This window comes from Ursus americanus, chromosome 13, assembly GCF_024610735.1.
Source record: "Ursus americanus isolate L20-20 chromosome 13, mUrsAme1.1.p, whole genome shotgun sequence".
NCBI classification, from domain to species: Eukaryota; Metazoa; Chordata; class Mammalia; order Carnivora; family Ursidae; genus Ursus; species Ursus americanus.
The window spans coordinates 43,008,342-43,030,509 of NC_142139.1; the positions used below are offsets into that span (position 1 = coordinate 43,008,342).

Consider the following 22,168-nt stretch of genomic DNA (forward strand, 5'->3'; position numbering starts at 1 on the left):
ATATATCAATAGAAACTGCAAAAACTGAAAAGTTAAGAGAACAAAGACTGAAAAAGAGAGAATGGACTAGCCAAGGACTAGGGGACAACTGTAAAGGAGTAACATATGTGTTGTGGGAAGACCAAAAGAAGAAGGAAAGAATGCGACAGGAGAAAGATTTGAAGCAATAATTACTGAGAATTTCTACAATTTAATATCAGACACAAAACCACAGATCCAGACAGCTCAGAGAACACAAAGCAGGATACATGCCCAAAAAATCCCTACAGCTACGCATGTCGTTTTCAAACTACAGATAATTAAAGGTAAAGAGAAAATTTTGAAAGAAGCCGGAGGCGGGGGTGGGGTGGGGTGGGGGAAACTCTTTCCCTAGAGAGGAACAAAAATAAGAATAATATTAAACTTCTCAGAAACCAGGCAAGCAAGAAAATGGTGGGGTGAAATATTTATAGTGTTGAGGATACAAGTTAACATACAAAAGTCAATTGTTTTCCTATATACCAGCAATGAACAAATGGAAAGTAAAAAACATAATACCATTTACATTAACACCCACAAAAACTAAAATACTTAGGTATAAATTTAACAAGATATGTATAAGATCTATATGAGAAAAAACAAAATAAAAATGATAAACAAAATCAAAGAACTAAATAAATGGAGAGATACTGCATATTCATGCCTAAGAAGACAATGTTGTCAGTGGCAATGGCGGCAGCAGTGGTGGCTGGAGCCTCTGATTGCAATTCCGGATCCGGTACTGGAGTCAATCAGCACACGCAGCGAACCTGGGGAGTGCGGCACTGAGTGCATTTCACAGTCTTCCGGGATCTCCTGAGTGAGACTCACTGTGGACAGGATACTAACTCGGAGGTATTATGGAGCAGGATACAGCAAACAGCAATACTTGGACAGGGCAGACTGTTGTGCAGGCTGGACAGGTTCAGCAGCAGGTCCAGGGGCAGCCATTAATGGTACAGGGCAGTGGAGGCCAATCAATCCCATCAACTGGCCAACCCATCATGGTCCAAGCTGTCCCTGGTGCACAAGGTCAAACTGTCACACGAGTACCTGTGTGTGGGACTCAGGGTTTGCAGCAGATACAGTTGGTTCCACCTGGACAGATTCAGATCCAGGGTGGGCAGGCTGTGCAGGTGCAGGGCCACTGGGGCCAACCCAGCAAATCATCATCCTGCAGCCCCAGACGGCAGTCACTGCTGGCCAGACCCAGACCCAGACCCAGCACCAGAATGCTGTCCAGGGACAAGTGGCACAGATTGCTGCAGGGCAGACCACCATTCATTGGCCAGTTCATGCAGACGGCACCATTCTACAGCACGTTACAGTCCCTGTTTCAGGACCACCACCATCCCAGCAGCCAGTTTGGCAGGAGCACAGATTGTTCAGACAGGAGCTGACACCAACACAACCAGCAGTGGGCAAGGGGCTGTCACTGTGACAGTACCAGTGGCAGGCAATGTGTTCAGTTCAGGAGGGATAGTCATGATGGTGCCTGGTGCTGGCTCTGTACCTGCTATCCAAAGAATCCCTCTCCCTGGGGCAGAGATGCTCGGAGAAGAGCCTCTCTATGTGAATGCCAAACATGTGGCCAAACATATACTAAAGAGGAGGCAAGCCCAGGCTCAACTACAGGCAGAAGGGAAGATTCCAAAGGAAAGAAGGAAATACCTGCATGAGTCTCGGCACCATCCAACCATGGCTCAGAAGCATGGCGAAGGTGGATGGTTTTTCTTTCCAAAGAAAGAGGATAGTCCCCATATGCAGGATCCAAACAAAGCAGATGAAGAAGCAAGACACAGATCTTCCGAGTGTCCTAACCCCAGGCCATGTGATGGAGCAGATCATGGTCATGTTCCTCACAACCGTTTCCCACTGTTCCAGGGAATTGATTGCCTCTTCCAATGGGACACTGACAATTTTGTGCTGCTCTTTTCTATAAGGCAGAAACAACTTAGTTTTTAATAAGGGGCTCAGTATTATAATTGCAGCTATGTCTGGCAAATTGAAGTCACAAGCCTTTGTCTCACCCTTTCAGACAGGACCTATTTCAGACTGTTGATGACATTGACATTTCATGGAGTAGGATAATGCAGGGGACCCATGCATGTAAGTGCACACACAACACTTATGTTGGCTTCCAAAGCCAGCCAGCCATCTTAGCAGGGAAGAACAAGCTTCTCAACCCAGACTGCAATCAGGGAAGCAAAGATCCATTCCTTGCCGTGGAATCTAAGCAGCATCTGTCCCTCTGATGAGGGAATGTCAGGCTGACTCACTGGACACTTTGTATTCAGAGGTGGCTTCCAGGAAAGGAAGTTCCATCTTATGACATGGAAACAATAAATTCTCTGAGATACATTCATCCTAATAATAGGAATCTCCGTCTACTCAGATGATAGGTTGGTATTTTGGATTTCAGCCAAGAAAAAGCTAACTCTGGGAGTAGAATGGCAAAAGACTCAAGCACCAAAAATATAAATTGTGGAATCTCTCTTTTTTTAAAGCTTTGACAAGACGTGGTCTGTTTGTCTGTCTGCTGACGGATCATCCAGACCATAGTTCTTGCTTCTGCTCCTTTTAAGACAATTTAGAGGGTATTAGACCTTGAAACTACCTTTCATAAGTAGAGGACAAAACCATTCAACTTCTGTGCTGAAGTGCTGAGGACATTTGTAGTAGTAACTCCTAAACAGAGAGCCAAACTAGAGATCTAGAGATTTTTCTTTAGTAGCCTCCATACCTAGCGTGGAGTCTAATGCAGGGCTTGAACTCATGTTCCTGTGATCAAGACCTGAGCTGAGATCGAGAGTCAGATGCTCAACCAACTGAGTCACCTGGAGATGGTCCATCACAGGTTTTGTGACAGCATTTGGGGAAGAGAAGGGTTCCCACATGTTTCAAGCTATCAGAAGAAGAGAGAGTAGTATATATACGCATGTGTCGTCACAGAGCATGAGTCTCCAGGGGATGGCTGCCTGGGGTGGATCATGAAGATGAACAGAATAATTTACATTTATACTCTAACCTTTTACCAAGCATGGGAAAGGAGAAGTCTGAGAACTGCTCTCTGACAACTTCTATCTGGAAAGCGTTGTTCAGTCATGCTCTCCTGGACACATTCCAGCTTACCTGCTCGAGTTTAAGGTGAATGTTGGCTTCACTCCTGCAGCACTTTGTTTTGTGCTGGCCCCAGAGAGTGAACATTCTCTTTCTTCCCCTAGCAGCTGATTCTTTGGTGCCAGTTTCCATGGTTCCCCTTTTCTACACAGGCCTTGTAGGGCAGGAAGGTTTCTACATTGCATCCACATTCTGGGGATAAGCTGCCTACTGGTAATGGTGATGCTGGCAAGATCAAGAATTGTGTCATAGATCCCAGAATGGATTGTGCCTCAGAAATCGGTTTCTTTGCCAGATGTTGAACCTTGGGGAACTAAGATGATATTTCAGAAAAGAGTTGCTGCGTTCTCTAGAAACAAGGAAGACCTAATTCTTTTGAAGATCATTTGAATTTGATTTAAATACCAAGAGTAAGGACTGGCACTTTCTTTGATTTCACTATAATTGTATTAAAAGGGAAAAGAAAATCAACCCTTTGAAGAAAATATTACAAAGGGAAATAATTGTAATGGTGGAAATAGAGGTATAGAACTATGCAAAGAAAGCAAGAAGTAAAGTTTCTCCTTAGTCCCTGGTATCTAGTCATCTGTCCTGGGTTCCAGGAGTCAGGAGAGGCCAATCCCTTGGTAGGCTCACTAGAAACTTCTGGCTCCTGACTTAAGTTTCAGACATTGACTTTATTCAGTAAGCCCCGAATTTTTCAGATGATAGTTCACTAAAAACAATGAGATATTTCTATCCCTTGGTTTGTTTAGGAGTCTTTAAGATGCAGAGCTCAGAAAGAAAGTCCTCAGATCTAATGCTATTTATTTGTGTCTGTAAGTTTGTACATGCTAATATCAATCTCATATTGTTGCAGACATTTTTTCCATGAGTTTGAGCTGTGTTTTGTTTGAAACGAAATGCTTCAGTTGTCATTTTATTGCTGCATTTCAGGTAGCTCACGGCCTTTCTATTGTGACCATTTTAGCACACCATAATAACCTACAAGGTGAGGGGGTTGAGGTTTGGATTTTTTTCTTTGTTATTAGAAGTTCTTTTATTTGTTTTTGTGACTGTAGTGATGAGTTCATAGATGCAGAAAGAGTGAATGGATGAGTGAACAGGTGGTTTAATGCATAGTTATTTCACTTCTTGAGTGCTCTTTTTGGCAAGATAATGTATATATTTTAACTGCACTAGTACAATGAACATGTCAGTGCCTATACCACTGGACCAACAGAACTTTTTCTGGCTGTTGGGTGTCTGATGATGTCTTGATTTTCTTTTGAGACTCAGTAATATAGGTTTTTCTCCCAGCAGTAGGGGGGAGTACAGGTGATCGATCATCAATGTCATTGCAATTGTTATTTTTTTAAAAATAAATTTGTAAAAATACTAAAAAGCAAAAAAAATTTAAAAAGACTCAATATTGTCAAGATGTCAGTTCTAATTTGATTTGTAGATTCAATGGAATCCCAATAAAAAATCCTAGCGGTTATTTCATGGATTTTAACAAACTGATTCTTGTATTTATAAGGAAAGGCAAAAGACCCAGCATAGCCAAGACAGTATTAAAAGAGAACAAAGTCTGAGGACTGACACTACCCAACTGCAAGATTTATTATCAAGTTACCAAAATGAGGACAGTATAGTATTGGCTAAAGAATAGACAGATCAGTCGAACACAAGAGAGAGTCCAGATACAGTTGTAGATACAGTCAGCCAATCTTTGACCAAGAAGCAACAACAACATGAAGAACAAAGATAGTCTTTTCAACAAATAGTACTGGAACAATTAGGCATCATATGCAAAAAAAAAAAAAAAGTCAATCTAGACACAGACCTTATACCCTTCACAAAAACTAACTCAAAGTGGATCAAAGATCTCTATGTAAGCACAAAACTATAATACTCCTAGAAGATAGCATAGGAGAAAATCTAGATGACCTTGGCTTTTAATATACAATACCAAAGGCACAAACCATGAGAGAAAGAATTGATAACCTGGACTTCATTAAACTAAAAACTCTGCTCTGTGAAAGTAATGTCAAGAGAATGAGAAGATAAGCCACAGATTGGGTGAAAATATTTTCAAAGGACGCATCTGGTAAAGGAATAGCTAAAATATACAAAGAGCTTTAAAACTCAACAATTAAATAAAAAACATGGTTCAAAGACCTTAACAGTGCGTCACTAAAGAAGATAGTGGAAAGATGCTTAATATCATATGTCATTAAGGAAATGCAAATTAAAACAATAGGAGATACCACTACACCCCTGTTAGGGTAACAAAAATCTAAAACACCAAATGCTGTCAAGAATGTGGAGCAACAAGAATCCTCATACACTGATGGTGAAAACGCAAAATAGGACAGTCACTTTAGAAGACAGTTTGGCGGTTTTTTGTAAAACTACACATACTTTTACCCTATGATCCAACTATCCTGCTTTTGGTATTTACCAAAAGAGTTGTACACTTATGTCCACACAAAATCTGCACACGATGTTTATAGCAACTTTTTCATAATTGCTAAAACTTGGAAGCAACCAAGATGTCCTTCAGTAGGTGAATGGATAAGTAAACTGTGTTACAACAGATAATGGAATATTATTCAGCACTGAACAGAAATGAGCGATCAAGCCAGGAAAAGATGTACAGGAACCTTAAATGCATAACATTAATTTTAAGAAGTCAATATGAAAAGGCTACATACTGTATGATTCCAACTATCTGACATTCTGGAAGAGGCAAAACTATGAAGACAGCAAAAAGATGGTAGGGCTTGGTGGGATGGGTGAGGAATATGTGGAACACAGGATTGTTAGGTAGGATATCATAATGATGGATAAACGTAATTATCCCTTTGTCTAAACCCATAGAATGTTCAACATCAAGAGTGAGCCCTACTGTAAACCACGGATTTTGGTTGATTATGGTGTATCAATGCAGGATCATCATTTGCAGCAGATCTACAACTCTGGTGAGGGATGTTGATAATGGGGGAGGCTAGGCAAGTGTGTGGGTGGAAGTGTATGGAACATCTGTGTACCTTCTTTCTAATTTTGCTGTTAACCTAAAACTGACCTAAAAAAATGAAGTCTTAAAAAATAACTTAAGCTATATATTAATAAAATGCAATGTGAGGGGAAACAAAACAAAACAAAACACAAAAATGACACAAAGACACATCTTTCTCTAATTGCCTAAAACCAATGATAAAGAGAAAATCTTATAAACAGCAAGAAAAAAAAAAGACACAGCATGTATCGAGGGAAAAAAAAATATGAGAATAACAGATTTCTCATCAGAAGCAACACAATCAAGGAGACAGTGGAGCAACATCTTTATAATAGGAAAGTAAACACCTGTCAACCTCGAATTCTATACCAAGAAAAGAATCTTTCAAAAATACAACCAAATGAAGTCTGAAACCCCTCCTCTGTTCTCTTTAATTCTTCTCTTGTCCTTTCCTGCCCCTCCCTGTTTCTCACAATTTGCATATGTATATAGCTACCTGGGTGTGTCACTTTCTCCATTCACCCACCAACAACATACAATGTAGAAGTAATTCCAGATGAATCACCCCTCCAAACAATGGGTGGTTACTTGGTTTTTATTTGCGTAATGGAAATAGCTCACTGCTGTTGTTGTTCTCCAAACTAAGGGAGAGTATGTTCCAAAGGCAAGCCTAGTCTCTATTTAAGAAGCTAGCAGTGTATTGTAATTTTTAATTGGAAGTCTTCTGGGAATGAAAAGCAAGCTCCTTACTGAATAGGACCCTGGGTGTGCGTGCCCACTGTTGTACTTTGCCTTTGCATGGTGCCTGTCATTGCACTGTGTCTCTTTGCTCATCTTTTTGCCCAGTTTCTATGACCAGACTGCTTGTTCTAGCCTTTGGCTTCCCACTACCAATGTTTGGATCATTGATTCTCATGTACTTATCATCTTTGTGTAGATCATAAGCTCACAACACTTTTTAAATTATAAGGGAGAGAGTGTCCTAGAAAGGCCAGGAAGCAAAAGCATCCCAGGCATTTCTTCCCGCCTCTCTGGAGTCAGCCAGGCCACATTCCAGAAGACATTTGTTTGGTTTCCTTGATCCTTCAGCCACATAAATGAATCCATCTAATGGGTGGAGGGCAATACCAAGGATTACATTTTTTTTTTCTGCAAAGGACTTGAGGTAGCCTTAGACTCTTAGTCTAAATGGATAACATTTGTTCCCCATTCTCTTTCTCACCCCAGTTTTATTTACTTCTACTGTTTACTTTTTGATAATGTTGTGTTTTTTGAGGCAGGGAATTTCCAAGCCCATTGAAATTTGATTCTACATTAATTTTTTCTGCTTTGATGATGATCATTAACTTCTAGAAATGGGACTCTGTGCTTCCATTTCACAGACTCATTTCCAGCTCCTGGTTTCATTGTTCTTTTGTCTCTTTGCTCTTCAGGCTTCAGACTGGCAGCATAATGCAGTGTGTAATGTTCTTTTTATGTTGGAAGCAAGCGACTAGAGGCAACTTGTAGCATTTCATTCAAATTAACCAACACCCTGTGAATGAAGGAACCCTCAAGGAACACATTTTCACTGTGAATTTTGTATTAGACCATCTTGGATTAAACACTGGCTGCCGGTTGATAAATAACATCTATGTTTCTGGGTATTAGGTTAGAATTAGCCAGCATTTAACTGAATATAAATTTGTGGATTATTTTGCTGATAGAATAATGCATGCTTTTATTTTTCATTATGTTATATTTATTTCACTATTTATCTGTCTGCCTTATCTATCTATGAGCTTTCTGATGTGCTCAGTGCCTTACAGTGTCTGGCAAATAGTCTGCTCTAAATAAATCTGTTGAATGACAATGAACTTGCAAGATCATAGGAACTTGGGGCAAGGAAGGTTTTTCAGAAATTAAGTTTGGGAATTTCCTTTTTTTTTTTAGTTTGTCGAAGAGCCACTTTATTTATTTATTTTTTTTAAAGATTTTATTTATTTATTCGACAGAGACAGAGACAGCCAGCGAGAGAGGGAACACAAGCAGGGGGAGTGGGAGAGGAAGAAGCAGGCTCCTAGCGGAGGAGCCTGATGTGGGGCTCGATCCCATAACGCCGGGATCACGCCCTGAGCCGAAGGCAGACGCTTAACCGCTGTGCCACCCAGGCGCCCCGAAGAGCCACTTTAAACTGAAATGCTGTGCCTCGTTTTCTCCAACTCTGATGTTGGGACATATGTGAATTCTTATTCTTGTTTTCCTTCACTGATGGCATTCTTTCCCTTGCCTTTGATTTCAAGTAATACCTCATCAATTTTTTTTTAGCAATTCCAGGACTGTAAGTTTTAATACCATTAACAATATGTATCCGTTTGGCAGTACTACGGGATAGGGTTTTTTTTCTTTGTTGTAGTTATTTAGGTCAATAGTCAGAAAACTGAAGTACAGTGATTCATATAAAGCCTTTTCTGTGAAATTTGTTATTTCTACATAGATGAAGATGTTTCCAGTTTTAGCAAGCTTCAGTACATGTTATGGTCTGAATGGCAAAAATAAACTTAACTCTGCTTTCTCTTACCTCTTCATTTTCTTAGACTAATTCTTATATCAACATATGTAGCTAGATTGTCAGTAGAAATCATTCATCCATTGATTTATTATTCATTCTGGACAGAAAATATAAAAGATGAGAAAGACAGGGAGCTTGCTCTTGAAGCATTTTACAACTAATACTTGCATTTCAAAATTAATTTAATTTTAACTATTTCATTTTAAAAAGGAATATTTTACAATGGAATTAAAAGACTCAAGCCCACTGGTTTACCATTGGGCAAATAATACAGCATAAATGGATGGCTTGACTTGGTTAAATCCAGAATGTAATTATTCCAATGATGTACACGTTTGAATTCCACTAAGTAGTTAAGAACCTACAGAATATTTCCTTGCCTACCTGCTTCATCATATAGGACATCTTGATTGTCCCACTTAAAAGAACTAAAAATATTGGTTGAAATATTAAAAAATATCAAGGGCATCAATGAGCTGTTTAGAAAGAAAGGAATTTGCAAAGGTAAAGACCAACTAAAGCAGGAGTACAGGGAAGTAAGCACCGAAGCTACATGAACTTAGATTTTGGTTTTGAGAGTCTTTTAAAAAATTTGTGTTGAGGTGTCATTGACATTGGGTATACAACACAATGATTCTATATTTGTATATACTATGAAATGACCATCACTATAAGTCTAGTTACCCTCCATCACGATACAGTTACAATTTTTTTTCTTGTGATAAGAACTTTTAAGATTTACTTTCTTGGCAACTTTCAAATATACAGTACAATATTTTTGACCACAGTGACCATACACCATAATACTGTGTATTATATCCCATGACTTATTATTTTATAAATGGAATTTTGTACCTCTTGACCCCTCTCACCCATTTTGCGCACATCCAGCCACCCTCCCCTCTGGCAATCGACCCTTAGGTTGTTTCCACATCTTGGCTATTGTAAATGATGCTGCGATGAACTAGGGGTGCTTACATCTTTTCAAATTAGTGTTTTCATTTTCTTCAGATAAATATCTAGAAGTGGAATTGCTGGATAATATGGTAGTATTATTTTTCATTTTTCAAGGAACCTTCATACTGTTTTCCATAGTGGCTGTACCAGTTTGCATTCCCACCAACAGTGGGTTCCCTTTTCTCTAAGTCCTTGCTAACACTTGTTATTCCTTGGTTTTGTTTTTGCTGTTGTTGTTTGTTTGTTTTTATAATAGCCATTCTAATAGGTGTGAGGTGATGTCTTAACTGCAATTTTGATTTGTATTTCCCTGATGGTTAATGACGTTGGAACATCTTTTCATGTGCCCATTGGCCATCTGTATGCCTCCTTTGGGAAAATGTCTATTCAGATCCTCCACCCATTTTTTCATGGGATTTTTTGTCTACTATTGGATTGTATGAGTTCTTTATATATTTTGTATATTAGACCCTTATTAGATATATCATTTGCAAATATTTTCTTCCATTCAGTAGATTGCCTTTTCATTTTGTTGATAGTTTCCTTTGCTATGCAGAAGCTTTTAGTACAATGTGATCTCACTTATCTATTTTTGTTTTTACTGTCTCTGCTTTTATTGACAGATCCAAGAAATCGTCTCCAAGACCAATGTCAAGGAGCTTTCTGCCAATGTTCTTTTTTGGGATTTTATGGTTTTAGGTCTTGCATTGAAGTCTTTAATCCATTTTGAATTAACTTTGTGCATGGTTTAAGATTGTAATCTAATTTTATGCTTTTACCTGTGGCTGTCTACTTTTCTCACACCATTTACCCCTTCCCCATTGATTTTTTTTGTCTTTTTTTGTCATAAATTATTGACATGTATGTGTGGGTTTATTTCTGGGCTCTTTATTCTGTTCTATTTGATCTATGTGCCTGTTTTTAATGCCAATACCCTACTATTTTGATTACTACAGCTTTATAATATAGTTTGAAATCAGGGAGCTTGACTCCCCTAGCTTTGTTCTTTCTCCAGGCTGCTTCAACAACTTGGGGTCTTTTGTGGTTCCATACAAATTTTAGGATTTTTTCTTCTATTTCTGTGAAAAATGCCATTGGAATTTTGCTAAGAATTGCACTGAATCTGTAGATTATTTGGGGGAAAATGGACAGTTTGACATTAGTTCTTCCAATCCATGAGCATGGAATATTTTTCCATTTATTTGTGCCTGCTTCAATATTTCATCAATGTCTTATAGTTTTCAGTGTAGAGCTCTTTCACTTCCTTGGTTAAATTTATTCTTAGGCATTTTATTCTTTTTGAAACAATTATAAATGGGATTGTTTTATTTTTTTATTTTCAATAAATGGAATTGTTTTTTTAATTTCTTTTTCTGATAATTTGTTGTTAGTGTATAGAAATATAACCGAATTTTGTATATTGATTATGTACCCTGATTTTGTTTCAGACTTTACTGAATTCATTTATTTGTTCTAACAGTTTTTTGGTGGGGTCGTTAGGGTTTTCTATATATAAAATCATGTCATCTGCAAATAGAGTCAATTTTATTTCTTTCTTTGCAAAATGGATAACTTTTATTTATTTTTCTTGCCCAATTTCTCTGGCTAAGATTTCTAATACTGTGGTGAATAAAAGTGGGGATAGTGGGGATCTCATCTCTTTCCTAATCTTAGAGGAAAAGTTTCAGCTTTTCACTGTTGAGTATGATGTTAGCTGTGGGCTCATTATAGATGGCCTTTATTATAGGAGGTACATTTGCCCTATACCTGCTTTTTGAAAGTTTTTATCATAAATGGATATTGAATTTTGTCAAATGCTTTCTCTGCTTTTATTGAGGTGATCATATGATTTTCATCCTTCATTTTGTGAATGTGCACATAGTACACTGATTGATTTGCATGTGTTGAACCAACCTTTCCTCTCAGTAAAATGCCACTTTGTCATGGTGAATGACCCTTTTAATGTGTTGCGGAATTTTATTTGCTAATATTTTGTTAAGGATTATTGGGGATATTGTCCTATACTTTCCTTTTTCGTGGTGTCCTTGTCTGGTTTGGTGTTAGGGTAATGCTGGCCTCACAAAATGGGTTTGAAAACATTTCCTCCTCTTCAATTTTTTGGAAGAGTTTGAGAAGGACAGGTATTAAACATTTTTGGAATCTTTGATAGAATTCACCAATGAAGTTGTCTGGTCCTGGACTTCTGTTTCTTGGAAGGGTTTTGATTACTGATCCAATCTCCTTACAAGTAATCAGGCCACTCGGATTTTCCATTTCTTCATGATTTAGTCTTAAAAGATTGTATGTCTCTAGGAATTTATCCATTTCTTCTAGGTTGTCCAATTTGTTGGCATATAATTGTTCATAGTAGTATCTTATGTTCGTTTGTGTTTCTGTGATATCAGTTGTGATTTCTCCTTTTCATTTCTGATTTTATTTGAGTTCTCTTTCTTTTTTCATGATGAGTCTAGGTAAAGGTTGTTCAATTTTGTTTATCTTCTCAAAGAGTTAGCTCTTAGTTTCATTGATCTTTTTTATTGTCTATTTAATATCTATTTTATTTATTTCTGCTATAATGTTCATTATTTTCTTCCTTCCACGAACTTTGAGTTTCATTTGTTCTTCTTTTTCTGGTTTCCTTAGGTGTAAAGTCAGATTATATATGAAGTATTTCTTGTTTCTTGATGTTATTTATTATTGATGTTAGTTATTTATCTCTATGAACTTTCCTTGTAGAAATGCTTTACAGCATCCCATAGATGTTGGTATGTTGTCTTTCCATTTTCATTTGTCTCAAGGTATTGTTTATTCCTCCTTAATTTCTTTGTTGACCCATTTGTTGGTCAGTAGCATGTTACTTAATCACCACGTATTTGTGTGTTTTCCAGGTTTCTTCTGGTAATTGATTTTTAGTTTCATACCATTGTGGTTGGAAAGATGCTTGATATGGTTTCAATCTTCTTAAATTTATTGGTTTATGGCCTAACATATGATTGATCCTGAAGAATGTTCCACATGCCCTTGAGAATAATATGTATTCTGCTGCTTCTGGATGGAATATTTTGTATAGATCTATTAAATATATCTGGTCTTTTGTGTTACTTAAGGCCAATTATTTTTTGTTGATTTTCTGTCTGGATGATCTATCTATCAATGTAAGTGGGGTGTTAAAGTCTCCTACTACTATTTTATTATTGTAAATTTCTCTCTTTAGATCTGTTATGTATATTTACGTTCTCCTATGTTGAGTGCATAAATATTTGCAAATGTTATATCATTTTGTCTGATTTCCCCTTTATTATTATATAATGTCCTTCACTGTCTTTTATTATAGTTTTTGTTTTAATATCTATTTTGTCTCTCTCTATATATATACACTAAATATGTGTGTGTGTGTGTGTGTGTGTGTGTGTGTGTGTGTGTGTGTGTGTATATATATAGCTACCCCAACTTCATTTTGGTTTACATTTTCATGGAACATTTTTTTCTATCCTTTCACTTTCAATCTGTGTGTATGTCCTTACATCTAAAGTGAGTCCTTTTAGGCAGCATATAAATGGACCTTTTGTCGTTTCTTCGTTTTGTCTTGTTTTTTATTCATTCAGCCACTCTATCTTGTTTGATTGGAGACTTTAGTCCATTTACATTTAAAGTAATTATTGATACATTAATTGCCATTTTGTTGTTTTCTTGTTATTTTTGTAGTTCCTGCCTGTTCTTTTCTTCTTTCTCTCTTCCCTGTGGTTTGATGACATTCCTTAGTGTGATGCTTATATTCCTTTCTCATTATCTTTTGAGTATCTACCATATGTTTTTGTTTTGTGTTTACCATGAGGACACATAACAGCCTATATATAACAGTCTATTTTAAGTTGATAGCAACTTAAGTTTGAACACATTCTAAAATTCTACATTTTTACTCCTCTGCCCCACGTTTTATGTTTTTATGTCACATTTTACCTCTTTCTATTTTGAGTATCCCTTAACTAATTATTGTATAGTTACTTTTACTAGTTTTGTATTTAAGTGTTCATACTAGCTTTAGGAATGATTAATTCAGATGAATATAAGCTCCTTTTTGGGAGGTACCAGTGTGCTGTACCAAGGCCAAGGGAGTGTGTAAAGACGGCCTCCCCCAGCCTGTGTTCCCTAAGAACGCCTTTGTAGCCTCTAAGTGTGACATACCTGATATCTGCCCCTCAAGCTGAAGCACCAGGACAAGAAATAGGCCTTTTTCACGGATAGACTGGATGTGTTTCATTCTGTTGTTTGTGCAGTGCCCTGGGGATGGTAATTTGCCAAAAATTGTCTCGCCAATTGTTACCCAGGAACACAAGCCTACTGGCCACCAGAGCCAGGCAATCAAATAGTGTTTCTTGTGTGAACCATGCACACCTGTTGTTGGCTTTAACGAAGCAGCAGGAGAGTGCAGGGTCAGGGCACACCTGGGAGCTTTAGCAAGCCAGTAGGAGAGTACAGGGATGGGGTGCTCACTAGCACTTTCAAGGTAGAGGGAGAGTGTAGTAATGGCACCTGACAGCACCTCCATCCCTAAGAGAGTCCCAACAGGTGCTGCTCCTCCAGCAGACACTTCAAGATTCGCAAATTAATCTCCTTCACATATGGCATAGGTGCTTTTCAATCTGCTGCTTTTGTCCAAGGCCCCAGGGTGAGTACTTCCAGTGCTAGCCCTTTAATAGCAGTATCTCAGTTCCCTGTAGCCTTTTGTGTTTTCTGGACATAAGTCAGACATTTTGGAGCCTTTTCTCTCTGGTGTTTATCTCTCTGGTTGGGGTCCCTGATGTGAGGCATAAACTCCTGGCTCTTTAGGGAGAAGCTCTGGATTTTGAAGATCCCTTCTGATTGTGGGTATTGTAGGGTTTTTGGTGAGACTGCATCTTTCCTTCTCCTACTCATCTCAGTATGGCTCTTTTTATCATTTATTATGATGGACTTGTTCAACTAGTTTTCAGTTCTCTTTCAGAGGGAGTTGTTCCATATGTAGCTGTAGAATCAGTATGTTCATGGGAGGAGAGGAATTCAGGATCTTCTTATGCTGCCATCTTGGATGGCTCCCAGCCCCAGGAATATTTTTGTTTTGGTGGTCTTTAGGGGCTCAACACTTGCCCAAGACGGGGATCTAGTCACATAAAAGAAAAATTTTCCGTTTGCAAAGTCCTTGCCTGGGAGATATAAAAACTGAATGCTGTTTTTCACCACAGCATTTTTGAGTAGTTGATACTGATAACATTTAGAGCAATACACCAGCCAATACTGATAATGGTTAAATATATTAGTAACCCCAATAAGCCTAATTGAAAATTATTTCCTGAATACACAAAAGAAATCAACTGGATATACTTTGTGGATTTTCCTACATAATTCAAGGCACAAACTTCATATTTAGCATAACTACAATGAAGTTTCTGGAAATAAAAAAATTCAGATTTTCATCTCTCATAGAGCCATTCATTGAGGATTTTCACTGGTTATTGTTTCCATGTCAGGTAAAATAAATTGAGCATTTATTTTGTTAGTAGATGTATTGGTCTTTTCTTTTTCTTTAACATAGGTGACCTCACACATAATGTCGAAAAAGCAGTCCATTTAAGTGCAAATGAAGCAGAAATCAATTTGTACATGTGACTCTCCTCAAATTGAGATGGGAAAAACAATATTCCCTGAGAATTTGTAAAAACATATTGGCCTTCTCACGGTTTTGCAGTCCAAAATCCTCAGGATAGACATTAGGATGGCTCCAGGTTGGTCTGGCCTTAGGTTGCTAGCAAAGGCAAACACAAATTTACTCTAATGGAGTGCTGGCCTTGTATAATAACTTTACAGTAAAATTATAAGAAACATGAGCTAATGCCACCTCCTTAAAAAACAACATGAAACAAAATGGAGACTCAAAGGAAAATATGGCACCATAAGTGAGATCCAGAAGAAAAATTAGATAGCAAAAAAGGAAAAAATAGATAGCAAAAAAAAGAAACTTCAAAAACTATATATTTAAACCCAGAATATAAATATGATTAATGTATTTAGGGGAAAAAAAAGAGAGGGTTGACAATATGAACAAGGAGCAAGAGACTACAAAAATGACAAATTTGAAAAGGAGATATTCTAGAAATAATAATAATATAATTAAAATTAAGAACTCAATGGATAGGCTTAACAGCAAATTAGACCCCACAAAGGAATCATTCATAAAACAGAGTTGAGGGAAATCTCAATTGAAAATATGAACTAGAGGGGCATCTGGGTGGCTCAGCCGTTAAGCGTCTGCCTTTGGCTCAGTGCATGATCCCAGGGTTCTGGAACTGGGTCCCACATCGGGCTCCCTGCTCGGCAGGATGCCTGCTTCTCCCTCTCACACTCCCCTTGCTTGTGTTCCCTCTCTTGCTGTCTCTCTCTGTCAAATAAATAAATAAAAATCTTAAAAAAAAGAAAATATGAACTAGAGATAAAGAGACTTGGAGAGAGATTTAATTTTAGGCATCCTTACTTTTTGCAGTCCTTATCTTTCACTGGATACAATTCACAGCCTTGCTTCTTGTCAGTTGCTCTCTAGTTGCAAGTGACCACTTCAAGTTCTCACTCTTTCCCGTCATGGTCAGGGGTACCGAAACTCTTCACTCGTGATCTCTGTTTTGTTTTCATCAACCTCACAAATATTTTTATTTGTATCCCACTTCTACTCCCACTTATTGCAGCAATAGTCAGAGAGACAGGGAAATGTCTTTTCATTTGTTCTGTTAATTATTGCAACTCTGAACAAATCCTGCTTTTTCCTGTGTACTACCGAGTGGGTGACCACTGATCATATTTGTCTAAAACAGCAGGTAAGGAAATCCTGAAGTAAGGGTTTCTTCGTACCCTCATTTCTCTGTTTTCTTTCCGCCTTAGATTCTAATGCTTTAAGGATTCACATACTCCTTTGTGATGAAGGCATTCCTCCATTTCTTTTATTTAAAAAATGTGCCTCCTATCACTAATACAGTGCATGTTCAGTACAGAAAACTTAGAGATACTAATACGCAGGAAGAAGGTAATTAACACCAGTTGTGGTCCTGCCTCCCAAAGATAACTATGACTCATTTTGTTGTATGTTTTTTCCATTTTTTTCTCTAAGCATACATGTACATGTAAGGAACTTCTTTCTTTTTCATAAGCATGTCCTATTTTTTGTAACCTGTTTCTTTCATTGTGTACTCCATGATTATCTTCTCTATCAACTGTCTTGGGCCATCATTTTTAACAGCTGCAGTCTATTTCATTAAATATACAGTGCTGTCATTCCCCGCCTCTATATCCCCTAAGCGTCCATCGTCCTCATGTGTGCTGGTGGCCTCTTACTGCAAGTACCTGCTATCTCCGCTTTCTGTCATGACAGAAGTGTAGTTGGTCTTGCAGGAGGGGCAGGGAAAGGAATGCCCTGACAACAAACTTTAACCAATGTTCAAATAGGAGTTGGTTGATAAGAACCCCAGCTTCTGCCCTTCTGGTGGGACAACTCTGAGGTAGGTTCTACCTATTTTCCAGGGGTCTCTCACAGCAGTAACCTCCTCTGAATGCATCTTGTACTGTCTTTCTCCTTTCTCAGTGTGACCTCCTACTTCTCCCTGCAGAACTCCCATACTGACTACTTATTCCAGATGTGTCTCTGGGGGAATCCAAACTAAGACCATATTTAAGTGGTTCCTTGCACTTATTACCTGTTTTCCTTACAAGCCATGTTTTTGCCATTTGTTTAGTTGCCTTGACGCCTGGATTTTAAATCTGAAAATACACAGTCAACCAGCCCGGCTGTTTTTTTTAGTTGGGTGTCAGTAGGGAAGTCCTAAAATCAATGTACAAAGCAAAATTCCACATGGTCGATACAACCCTTAAAAATCCCTTTAGGATTTTAGTTCAGTGGTCTTCAGCTTGAAGAAAATGCTCTTGCTCAGATCTGGTTGGTCTAGATTGAATGTGACCGTGTTCTTTCTGTGCCATGATGGGGGGTGGTTGGGCTAGTGAGGATGGAGTGTGTGTGTACAATTCTGCCAGCAGGCCTCCTCTCTAGATCTGTCCACCTACCTGGAGATCAGCTCAGCATTTCTGAATGAGCTCAACACACTAGGGTCCTGTCATACCACACTGCTGCCTTTTGGGGCAGACGCCAGAGGCAGCAATAGTGTTTGTGCATAGTGAAAATGAAGTATAAAAATGCATATCTAAACATTAGCTTCAGTGAAATTCAGTGAAGAGAATTGCTTATTCTACGAGGGGCACAGGGGGCCTGAAGCTGAGTAAGGGCAGGCTGACATATCCCATTTCCTGCTCCATCTGGTGCATATCCTCACGGAGCGTACCGGCAAACTAATAGCCCACATTATTTCAGAAGATTCTTCTCTCTCTTATTTGGCTAAATTGTACCTGTTGAACTTCAGAATATTGGACAGAATATGTCCAAGCTATAATTCCATCATATTTGAGTTCTCTGAGCTTCCTTTTCCTTGTCTATGTATGTCTATGTAATGGAACTAACAACCTCTATGGAGCCTTTATGTCTCCACGGAGTCATGGGAGTCAGTCTTGGGAGACAGTCTCTAAGTCTCATGGAATTTTTGGGAGATTCAGACAAGACGTTATGTGAAAGTCTTTTGGGAAAAGCAAAGTTCTATAAAAAGGCATAGGTTTGTTTTTTTTATTTTTTTTAAAAGACTGGGTGTATCACTATAGACTTACCATTCATTCTGTTGCCCATTTAAAATTGCTGCTTATCTGTGGGCAGTGATGAAATTCTCAGACTCTATCCTCATACTTCTCTGTAGCCTGTAGGGCTATAGTGATCAAGTAAGGTTACTATTTTAGTTTTGTCCCACTGTGCTCCAGGTCCTGTGTAGGAATGAACCCCATATGGGAACTCTGGCCTTGAAGTTAAGAGACTTTTGTTAGTAATAAGCAACTGACTTTGGCAAGCGCTGAAACTTTTTGTGCTTCAATTTAATCATTTGTAAAACAAGCCAATTAAGCTTTATAGGATGATATCTAAGGTCCCTAAAACTTCAAGTTCATGAATCAAAACAAATGTTTCTTAGTGTGGTCTAAAGGAAAATCAGTTTCGGGTTCATTAGAAGTAACCAGAGAGCTTGATGAGATTTCCAAGCCTCATTCCTGATTTAATGAAGCAGAGTCTCCTGGGATGGGGTCCCAGTATTTGCATTTTTATTAGGTATGGAAAAAGAATATTTCAAGCCCTATATTTTCACTTCAATTTTTACTGTAAAATGTAATTGGAGCCAGCCTTAATGAACCATTTAATCAGAAAACTTGTAAGGAAGAAAATATTCTTGACACTGGGTCTTTGGAAAGCAAAAGCATGGTTAGCCATTATCTTGTTAGATGCATCTGGAAAAGATCAGTGAGTTTTTACATGTCTATTACCAGAAGAGTATATTTATATTACATTGTGTCATTGTAAAATGGAGTTTTTCCTCTAAAACCTTAGACTAATAATATTTCCTTAATAATGAAAGATTTACTTTAATAGATTCATAAGCTGTTGGCTTATCATCTTGGAACTAAAAGTTGACAAAGTACAAGTCGCACAAACTGAAAGTTTACTGAAAGCGACAAAACCCCTCCATTTTCCAAAACACCTACTGGCCCTCTCCTTACTCTTCCTTTCCTCCATCTAAGTGAATCATCGGCCTTTCTTCTCATCGGTTGCTTTCTGGAGATGATCTCTGTTTTCTGTGCCCAGATCAGCCTCACACACACTTGCATTTCTTCTTTCGCACGTGCCCCTACTCACTGTAGCAATGATCAGGGAGACGGGAAGATGTTTATTCACTTGCTCTGTCAATTGAAACAATGATAAACTAGTCCTCTTGGTCACCAGGGTTCCCCTCCCTAGCACTCCTTTTCCCTGTGAACTACTGAGCTGGTGAATTCTGATCACATTTGTCTAGAACAGCAAGCAAGGGCATCGCAGAGTAAGTGTACCATGAGCCTGGATCTGATGTTCTGGTCAGCTCCAGTTGTCTTGACCTTTCAGTTAGGTGTGAATTCTCTATTTTCAACTGCCTATTGAAAACCATATATGTGGACAAACCCAGGATTTTTTCACTTAAGACTATGTATGTCATAGAAAATATGATTTTACCCAATACCCTGGGTTAATTAACTCACCATCTTTGGCTCTGTTGACCTAATTAGGTAGCCTCACTTTCATATGTGTGGCTTGACTTGACAAGTTAGTTGGAATGCCTCAAGATCTTTGAGAAATTATGGAATGTGATGATAATAAAAATTAATTTCAAAATACATGTAAGTATAGATTATTCTCATTGGTTTATTAATTCAACCAGCATCTCTTTTGTTTTCAATACATTCTCAATCCTATGATAAGTGCTGGTGATACAAGACTTTTTGAACCTTGGCATGTAAATTTTATGAAGACCCTCTTTTATACTTCTCTGGGGAAAGAAAGGAGTGTTTTAAAAGTCGGGAAAGAGTAAATTAAGGTAAATCAGTAGTCTCAGCAGGGTATTGCTATTAATGCATCACTGCAAATTAAGAAATTTTTCCATTTTAGACAACCAACAAAATTTGCATTCTTCTTAATGCTAGCCTTTGCCATCTATGTGAGGAGATGGGTAGAAAGAAGAAATCAGTTGTGTATTTATCTCTAAAGAAATTTCCCCAGTGGCTTTCGGGAGGAGACTACTAGAAAATAATGAGAGTGTTTGCCAAATATCCATAAGAAGGTTGTATAAATTTTTGGAAATGAACTGCAAATCCTAAAATTGCATGGTGCAAGGCTCATTTATTTACCTATTTACTCTACATCTCCACCTTACTGTTTAATGGTTCCCTAAAGCTTAGTATATTAAAGGTGGAATTTTTTATTTTTTTTCCCATCTCCACATCTGCTCCTTCTCTGTAAGTGACACCACCATTCACTCAGTTGTTAGGCCAAAACCCCCTTTGTGTGCCCCATTCACAGGGTTAGAAATATTCTCAATCTGATCCCTCTTCATCATGCCCATTGCTTCTACTTAAATCCAAGCCAGCTTCACACTGTGGTTGAATGAATATAGCCTCCTAATTGCTTCTATTTGTACTTTTCCCTCAATCTATTCTCTTTCCATACAACATTCAAAGCACTCTTTTAAAATAGTACATAGATTGTATACACTTTGTTTAAAATTTTTACTTATCTCTGATTGTAATTAGAATAAAATAGAAATTCATTGCCATGACCAACATAGGGTTTTGCATAACCTCAGCTCTCTCAGCTCCTCAAATTCCATCACCTGCAATTCTCTCACTCTTTCTGTGCCAGCTACCTTGGCCTCCTTCCCAGTCCTTGAACACTCAGGCTTACCCCTGATGGAGGGCTTTTGCATTAGCTGTTTTCCCAGCCTGGAATGCTCTCTTCCCAGATTGTTGCTCAGTGATTCTTCTTGTTAATTAGATTGACTTTCTCCTGACTTCCCTATTGATAGTAGCTACCAGACAGTCACTGTCCCTCCCATCACCCTTCTTAATTTTCTCCATAGTGTTTGCCGCTATGAATTTGTTCTCTTTCCTCACTTTCTTGCTTATTTTCTGTCTCCTTCAAATAGAATATGAGCTTCACAAGAGTTGTGATTTTCTCTGCACTATTTTCTACGATATCCTAGCATCTAGAATAGAATAAGACATATGTGGGGCTCTCAGTAAATATTCCCATTGAGTGATAGCATATTAGAAACAGGAAAGATGTGTTGATTTTGGGGTAATACAAATAATGATTAAATAGAAGATTTCACCGTTACTGCATCATACCACAAACCAAATTATGTGGTTTAATTTTATTTTTACATAGCCTTATTATATATGAGAAATACCTTTTAAAGTATGATAGGAGAAAATGTGGGAAGAAAAAAAAGATACTTTGAATGCTTATTTTTCCCTTTCTGATTTTCTTATAATTAAATATTTAAGCAATCACTCTCTGGACTATTTACTTATAAAAGAGGGGATTAATATGGAAAATGTCTTATAGATATTTTTTCTGGCAAAATAGTAATTATGATCCACTGTTATTTGCTTTCCCTTTCTCTTCAGAGGGCTATAAATCATCAAATCAAAGCTCCTACACAAATCTGGTGGTGCTGGAAGCATTGGATTAAAACATACTTTTAAGGATATTTTAGTTAACTTAGGCAAACAGAAGAAGCTAACATAATATCAAAAAAAGAAAATAAAATTCATTGGCTACACATTGATCAACAACTTTTTAGAAATGACAAGTCTTCCCAATTGTAGCAAGTGACGTTTTGGTTTACATTTCGTGATTTTATAAATGTACAATATCACTGGATGTCCCTGTATTTAGAATTCAGGTGATATTCCAAGGAAACCTAGTCAAGGCTCGGGTCAGTCATATGTTTGCCATATTGAGTCCCTTTTTGTCAGTGATTTTTCCATAAGGAAGTTGTGGGGCCAGAGGAGAGAAACAACAACAAAATTAACTTTCATCTTGA

At 37.9% G+C, this 22,168-nt stretch overlaps 1 pseudogene; it reads left to right on the plus strand.

The window, feature by feature from the left end:
• Positions 1-878: 878 nt before the first annotated feature.
• LOC123793087 (nuclear transcription factor Y subunit alpha pseudogene) lies at positions 879-1,838 on the plus strand (annotated as a pseudogene).
• Positions 1,839-22,168: the final 20,330 nt, after the last annotated feature.